The sequence below is a fragment of the Peromyscus californicus genome, unplaced genomic scaffold (assembly GCF_007827085.1).
Source record: "Peromyscus californicus insignis strain IS unplaced genomic scaffold, ASM782708v3 Scaffold_10__1_contigs__length_136768540, whole genome shotgun sequence".
In the NCBI taxonomy this organism is placed as follows: domain Eukaryota; kingdom Metazoa; phylum Chordata; class Mammalia; order Rodentia; family Cricetidae; genus Peromyscus; species Peromyscus californicus.
Genome location: NW_026294391.1, coordinates 95,264,313 through 95,271,960, shown reverse-complemented (window position 1 = coordinate 95,271,960; position 7,648 = coordinate 95,264,313).

Here is a 7,648-nt window from a genome sequence, read left to right as displayed (position 1 = left end):
AATTTGTCTCAATTCTCTCTTTTTTGAATGAGGTCTCATTTTTCTTAAGTACTTCAATTCATTGAATGAGGCTCATTTACATTTTCAATAGTAATGCGTATTGCTCAAAGTCAATTGATCTAAATATTAGTCCTATTTAAAAAATACATTTAAAGAAACATACAAATAATGTTTCACCAAAATATCTTGATACTATGGTGTAGCTACATTAATACATGAATTTAAATTGGTATTGCATGTACAGAAAGATAGTTCTTGCGCTGTAGCCCAAATCCTTGCATTGAGTTTTGGAAAATTAACATTGTTTACCAATAATCAGAGGGGCTAAAATAAGTTAAAACAACAACAACAACAAAACTAAGTTAATGAAATAATAAAAATAGTGGAGAAGCTAAAGAGTCTAAAATGGAACCCTAGGCAAATCATGATCAAAAGCTAGCTCTCCAGGAAAACTATGTCCACCAAAAAAGATTTAGGAAAGTAATACATGTCAATATTACACAATTTTTAAAGGCACTACAAATGTGTAATGTGTTGGCACATTCTTGGTCTAACCAAGAAACATGATACGTAACCAACAATAATTAAGAATATGGAGAATTAAGCCTTATTTTAAAGAGAATACTGAAATTAATGTGCATGCATTGAAAACCAGTTTAGCACCCCGAGTATACATTACCACGAAGCTTGTTTGACTAAAACCAATCCCAAAATAAGAAAAAGTCTTTAGATTCAACAATAAGCTTTTTTGTTGTCTCTTGTACAGGGAACCTGTTATCTCTCCAGTAGAAGATAAGACATAGCTTCAAATCTGGAAAGTTAACAAGGTCAGAGAATTGTATGACTGAACAATCAAGAAAGGCCATTCTGTGGAAGCAGTCTGAAAGTAATGAGAGCCAATAGCCTAAAAAGAGGTCTGGAAAAATAACAAAGACAAGTAGGGTCTCTTTATATTGTTATTTGCATTTTTAGCAACATTTTGCACATTTAAGAAAATGTTCTTGCTGTAACTGAGCTTTCAACTTTCACTAACACCATCATCACACATAGAAACATAATGTGCATTAGACCAAATTATTCCAACTGAGCAAGATGTTAAATGTTATCACAGGTAAACAGATAAATGAAGCAAATTTGTAATGAGTGAAACAGTCTCCTGGAGACTTAGTATACTGACGAAAATTTAATCTTCTTTCATGGTAAAGGTTAACAAACACTTAGTTTGCTCCTGCTTGTCAAATCAAGGCCATTTTTTTTCAGGTAAATAGTTCAAGTGGTATTATATTTGATCTATTTCAGAGAGTATAGGGTATCTTTTGTGAGAGAGATCATTTTATTAGTATCATCAAATTCAAACATTTGCTGAATATTTTTGTCTTTTTTATGCAAAAAGAGTAAAACAGTGGACTGAGGTTCTTGAAACACAGAATAATGTCATAAAAAAATCTGTTTGTTACATGGGTAAGTCTCTTCATATCACAGTCTACAATGTTTTTCAGAATATTATTTTCTAATAAGATGGGGGCTCTATGCTTTTGAAGTAGTCTCAAGAACATAAAAGCCAACATAAAATCCAAAATAGCCCAAACAATTTAAATCTATTTAAATTACTATTTCATTGTATTACAGTAACTGTGATTCTAACATAATATTTATTTCATGGCATCAGTGAGAATAGCAAAAGAGGAAAACTCCAGCTCAGTTAAAGAGCTTCCTGAAATGATGACCTTTAAACATATTTAGTTAAATCTTTATCTTTCATATTAACAAAGAAGCCAGGCAAAATGCCTGAGAGAATTAATGGGTCAAAACCTCGTTCATCATTGATACAAAGGTCCATTCTCTGTAAGTGTCATATTTTCCTAGTGTATCCATGTCATCTTTTGTTATTCTTATTCATAATTAATATTAAAATCTAGAATGCAAACACCATTGACATCTCTTTAAAAACGGGTTGTCAGAAAATTAAAAAAGAAACACCTTATTTTATTATACCAAAAATGGCTTATGTAAGCCTTTCTAAAAGAGCTTATGTACCCAGAGGGCTGGGATCTTCATCACAAAAAGTTGATACCTCATTACCAAGGAATAAAGGTCAAACAAATCTCAAATAACCTTCATAATTACACTATTAAATTTCAGAGAAGATATGAATGTAGATATTTACTTTTATATTAACTAGTTTTATATACTCTACAAAAACTCATATTCCCATTATAATTTTGCAAAATGGAAGAAACATGCATTTTTATTTTTTCCTCTCTGAATAAAACTAAATACTTTAGACCTAACTCAGTAGTCACAAAGGATCCCTGAATGATGGAAAGGAAGCATACTTTTTCAAAATGTCAAGACTGGAGAAATGGTACCATAGTGAGGCCCCTGACTTACACTATATATTCTAGACGAGACTCTGTAGATGTCTTTACTCTGAAATCTTCTATGGGAATAGAGCACAGCCAACAGAAAACAAGGCCTTTCTGGCCAAAACATCCCAAAACAACCTTGTGGAGAAACAGTAGAGAGGTATCCAACCGTCTTATCAAATAAGAAACACAGAGCCGATTCAGAGAAGAAAGCCAAGAGGTCAGAGCTAAGAGCCTCACCCTTCCTGATTCTGGGATCCTCTTCAGCCAAGAGAGCTCTCCGAAAAAAAGGGCCTCTTCCTGTGTGTATGACTTTATATAGTCTAGCTGTTCTGCCTTCTAATTGGTTGTAAACCCAAACATGTGACTGCCTCATCACTGCCTGAATGTACCACTCTCCATGTCCTTAAAGGCGTGCGCCACCGCTGCCATGCACTTGCTATGGCTCTAATAGCTCTGACCCCCAGACAACTTTATTTATTAACATACAATTAAAATCACATTTCAGTACAAGTAAAATACCACCACATTTCCCCTTTTCTATTTTAATAAAAAGGAAAAAAAGAAAAAGGTTATAACTAACAAATGAAAAACTATATACAAAAGTACAATGACTATATACAATATATACAAGTAATAAATGTCTAAACAATGTCTAGTCCATTTGTATTTGACAAATTCAGAGAAAATAATTTCATTATCTATCCTATTTTGTTAAGTCCAAAATGTATCTAATTCACTTTCTATCCTAATTAATCTTCAACTATAACTAACTAACCTTCAACTATAACTACCTAATCTTCAACTCCCTCAGAGACCCAAGAAGGAAATAATATTAGCTAACATAAATAAAAACAGAAAGTGCATGCAAGCAACTTCCAAAAAATTTGTGAGTTGACAGAAACAGCCAGCTGCCTGGACAGTCACCTGAGGTTTCTCCACAATGCTGGGGCATCATCTTCAGCCTATAGGCTTAGCATATCTGACAGACTCATTTGTGAAGTAGGATGTACACAAGGTCAACAGTTCAACCTTACATTGGGTGAGAGCAGTCCATGTACCAGAAACACCTGAATTCCACTAGTGTCATGTCATGATTCAGGATTTTAAATTCTGGAAATTGTTGATGGTTTTTTAATTCAGCTGTCCATTCTTCTTGGCTGTGTATATATGGCTTTATCTCAGCATCCCGTTCTTCTCCACATCCCTCTATCAAATGCCAGTCTACTATTGAGAGGCGTGAGCTTAGTTACTCTTCAAGAAAACTGTTTCAGCTGCTGTTCCATTGCACATCAGAAGCCATCAGCCCACTGCCTATTCAGCTGCCTTCGAAGAAAAGGGCACTGTACCTTTTCCGAATTGCGAAGGCCACTTCAGGGATGGTGCCATATTGTCCTGGCCTCAGAAGATGCCTTTTGATAAAGCCATAACCACACTTGTTTTGGCAAGAATCAGTAGTCCTTTGTTTCATGTCCTGTCTGTCCATTTTGTCAGCAGTCAATTCGAGGAAACTTTGTTGTCCAGTGGCTAACTTTTGCCACAATGAAAGTTAACTACATATGCAGTTTCTTCAATGCCCATATTTTCTCTGAAGTAGATTGGTACTGCCAGGAGCCGACATGTCTCATAATCATAACAAAAAAGAAAAATTTTCTAAGTTATTAAAACATTTTAAATGCCATATTCTGTAGATCTCTGAAGGGTTTGAAGATGACCTGTCTAAAATATATCTGCTCAATTTTTAAAACATATCTAATATGACTACAAGTTCTATTGTAATGTCTAGCTACTAACTTTCATTTCTTTATATCCTAATAGTTGGTAATAATAACATTCAAGGATCAGAAAATTGCATTGTTAAATGAACGGTATAAGTACAATTAGAAATATACATATAGCAATTTCTAACAATATCAATTTCAATATATATAATTTGTATACAATATAAAACAATCCAATCCAATGTAAAATACTTAAAACTAGTAATTGTCTTTTTCTTCTTCTTTCTTTCTTTCTCTCTTTTTTTTAAAGAAGAACCTTAAATCTAATCTCCTTTGCTTAGCCTTTTTCCTAACCCTTGACAACAACTTGTAACCAACCCCCTTAAACAATGAAAATTATCCCAGACCCAAAACCCATTAAAAAGACCAAAAAACCACCCGCCCCACACCACCTCTTTGGGAATGTGGGCGTCGTATTCTTAAAATTGCGTCCTGCTGGGTATGGGCGAAGTTATCTTTATCCTGAAAGAAAAAATTTAGGTTAATTGTCAAATTCTAGGAAAGGTAACCATATCCTTCATTATCCAGTCTGTGTATAATGCCAAAGTTCAAGGTTTCTCTCAAGTCCTTATTCAAGTAGTCTTTGAGACTGGATCATCTCAGCTAGTCATCTCAAAATTGCTCTGAGCATCTTGTAGTTCAAAGCTGATCTGTAGATGATGTTTGTCAGCTTAGTGATGTTATTATTGTCCACGTGGAATTGTTGTTGTTGTGGGGCCCCAACTTCTTCCTGGAGACTTCAGTTGATGTTAGGCCTGGCCGTGATTTCCTGCAGAAAACTGATAAGAGACTCGAACACAAAAACATATATATGCAGCTAATTGAAACCTTTTTTCTAGAATTAGTTAGTACTCTATATGACCATTCATATCTTAACAAAGTTTAAAATGTATATATAACTATATATCTATATATATTAATCTTGTAAATTTTGATATAAAATTTATACTTTAAGAAAAGTTTTAAAGCCGGGCGGTGGTGGCGCACGCCTTTAATCCCAGCACTCGGGAGGCAGAGCCAGGCGGATCTTTGTGAGTTCGAGGCCAGCCTGGTCTACACAGCGAGATCCAGGAAAGGCGCAATGCTACACAGAGAAACCCTGTCTCAAAAAACCAAAAAAAAAAAAAAAAAGAAAAGTTTTAAAGAATCAGAATAGAATCAAAGAGTTGAGATTAGTAATAGAATAGTCCCTTAATTAATTTGGCTTTTCTCCTGTCCCATAGCAGAAGATGGCTCTTTTATTCTGGCATGATACAGGGAGTTTGCATTTTCCTTTTAACAACATGCTTGAGTTTAAAGAAGGAGAGAGCCATTCTCCAACTCTAAAGTCAGCTTTAAATTTTAATTGAACTGGGACTATTAGAAGACCAATAGTGTTAAATTTTTAGAGAAAAGCAGAAACAAACTTCTAGGAAGACATAAAATTTTTTAGATAATATATACCCATATGCCATTTCACTCTGTTTCCTGGGATAGATGATTTGTCCCTTTTCTTCAGTTGTCTCATTTGTCCAGTGTTCTTCAGATTCCTTAACCTTCATTCTCCTAAAAGACAAAAACAAAAACCTTTCCCCAAGACTAATTTTGGGGATGTTCCTTTTTGGCAAGTTATTATCTGATTAAATGAAAAGACATGTGTTACTGGTAAGTTAGTTTAATTTGGATGTTCATGCTGGTTGATGAACTATCACCTCCTCTAATTAAGAGGTTTCTCTTGTTCAAATCGAACCTTTATCAATTTTGATGGTACCCACAGCTTATCTTCTCCTGTAGAAACAAAAGCAAAACCTCGTCCCCAACGTAACACATACCCTGGTTTCCATTCTGAGGTCAGCACATCCTTAAAGTATATAGGCTGATTTAATTCTGTAGTTTTTTCTATTATCCAATGTCTCTCTGCAGCTGTTGTTCCTTTCTCATTGGCATTAAGAAAATTCAAAGTTAATAGAGCATTATGAAGTCTGTTTCTGGGGGTTTTTGTTACCCCTTTTTGTTTATTTAGCATATCCTTTAGAGTTCTGTTTGAATTTTCTATAACTGCTTGACCTGTAGGATTATGTGTTATGCCTGTAATATGCTTTATATTGTAATAAGCAAAAAACTGTTTCATTTTAACAGAGACATATGATGGAGCATTATCAGTTTTGATTTGTGCAGGTATACCCATAATGGCCATAACTTCTAGCAAATGAGTGATTACAGAATCAGCTTTTTTAGAACTCAAAGCAGTTGCCCACTGAAATCCTGAATAAGTATCGATAGTGTGGTGTACATATTTCAGTTTTCCAAATTCTGCAAAGTGAAACACGTCCATCTGCCAGATTTCATCCCTTTGAGTACCTTTTGGGTTACATCTAGCTGGTAATGGCGTTTGATTGTAGAAGGAACAAGTAGGACATTTCTTTACTATTTCTTTGGCTTGTTGCCAGGTTATGGAAAAATCCTTTTTTAAACCTTTACTATTGACATGATGTTTTTTATGAAATTCTGAGGCCTCCAGCACATTTCCTATCAATAATTTATCAGTCTCATCATTGCCTTGTGCTAAAGGGCCTGGCAGACCAGTATGGGATTGAATGTGAGTTATATATAAAGGATGACTCCTTTTCCTGATTGTATCTTGTAATTGAATAAATAGTGAAGTTAATTCTGAAGCATCAGGGATAAATTCTGCAGTCTCAATATGTAATACTACTCTTTCAGCATACTGAGAGTCAGATACTATGTTGAGAGGTTCTGAAAAATCCATTAATACCAACAGAATAGCATACAATTCTGATTTTTGAACTGAATTATAAGGACTTTGAACCACTTTACTTAAATTTTCTGATTTGTAACCTGCCTTTCCTTGTTTGTTGGCATCTGTATAAAATGTACGAACTCCAGATATGGGCTTTTCCCGTACAATTCGAGGCAAGATCCAATCAGCTCTCTTTATAAGATCAATTCTATCGCTTTTGGGATATTTGCTGTTAATTTCTCCCAAAAAATTACTGCAAGCTCTTTGCCAAGGTTCACTTTCTGTCCATAATTTTTCAATATCCTCCTTAGTTAAAGGTACGACAATTTCTGCTGGGTCTATTCCTGCTAATTGACGAAGTCTCAATTTTCCTTTCCAAATCAAGTCAGAGATTTTTTCCACATAAGTTTTTAATTTTTTATTTGGTTTATTTGGTAAAAATATCCATTCTAATATAATATCTTCCCTCTGCATTAATATTCCTGTAAGAGAATGCCTAGAAGGTAAAATAACCAAAATGCAATCCAGCTTTGGATCAATACGATCCACGTGTCCTTCATGTACTTTCTTTTCTACCAAGGCCAATTCTTTCTCAGCTTCAGGTGATAATTCTCTTGGACTATTTAAGTCCTTGTCACCTTCTAAGGTTTTGAACAAATTATGCAATTCATCATTTTTTACCCCAACAATAGTTAGTAGATGAGAAATATCTCCAAATAATCTTTGAAAATCATTAAGAGTCTGTAGTCTATCTCTCCTAA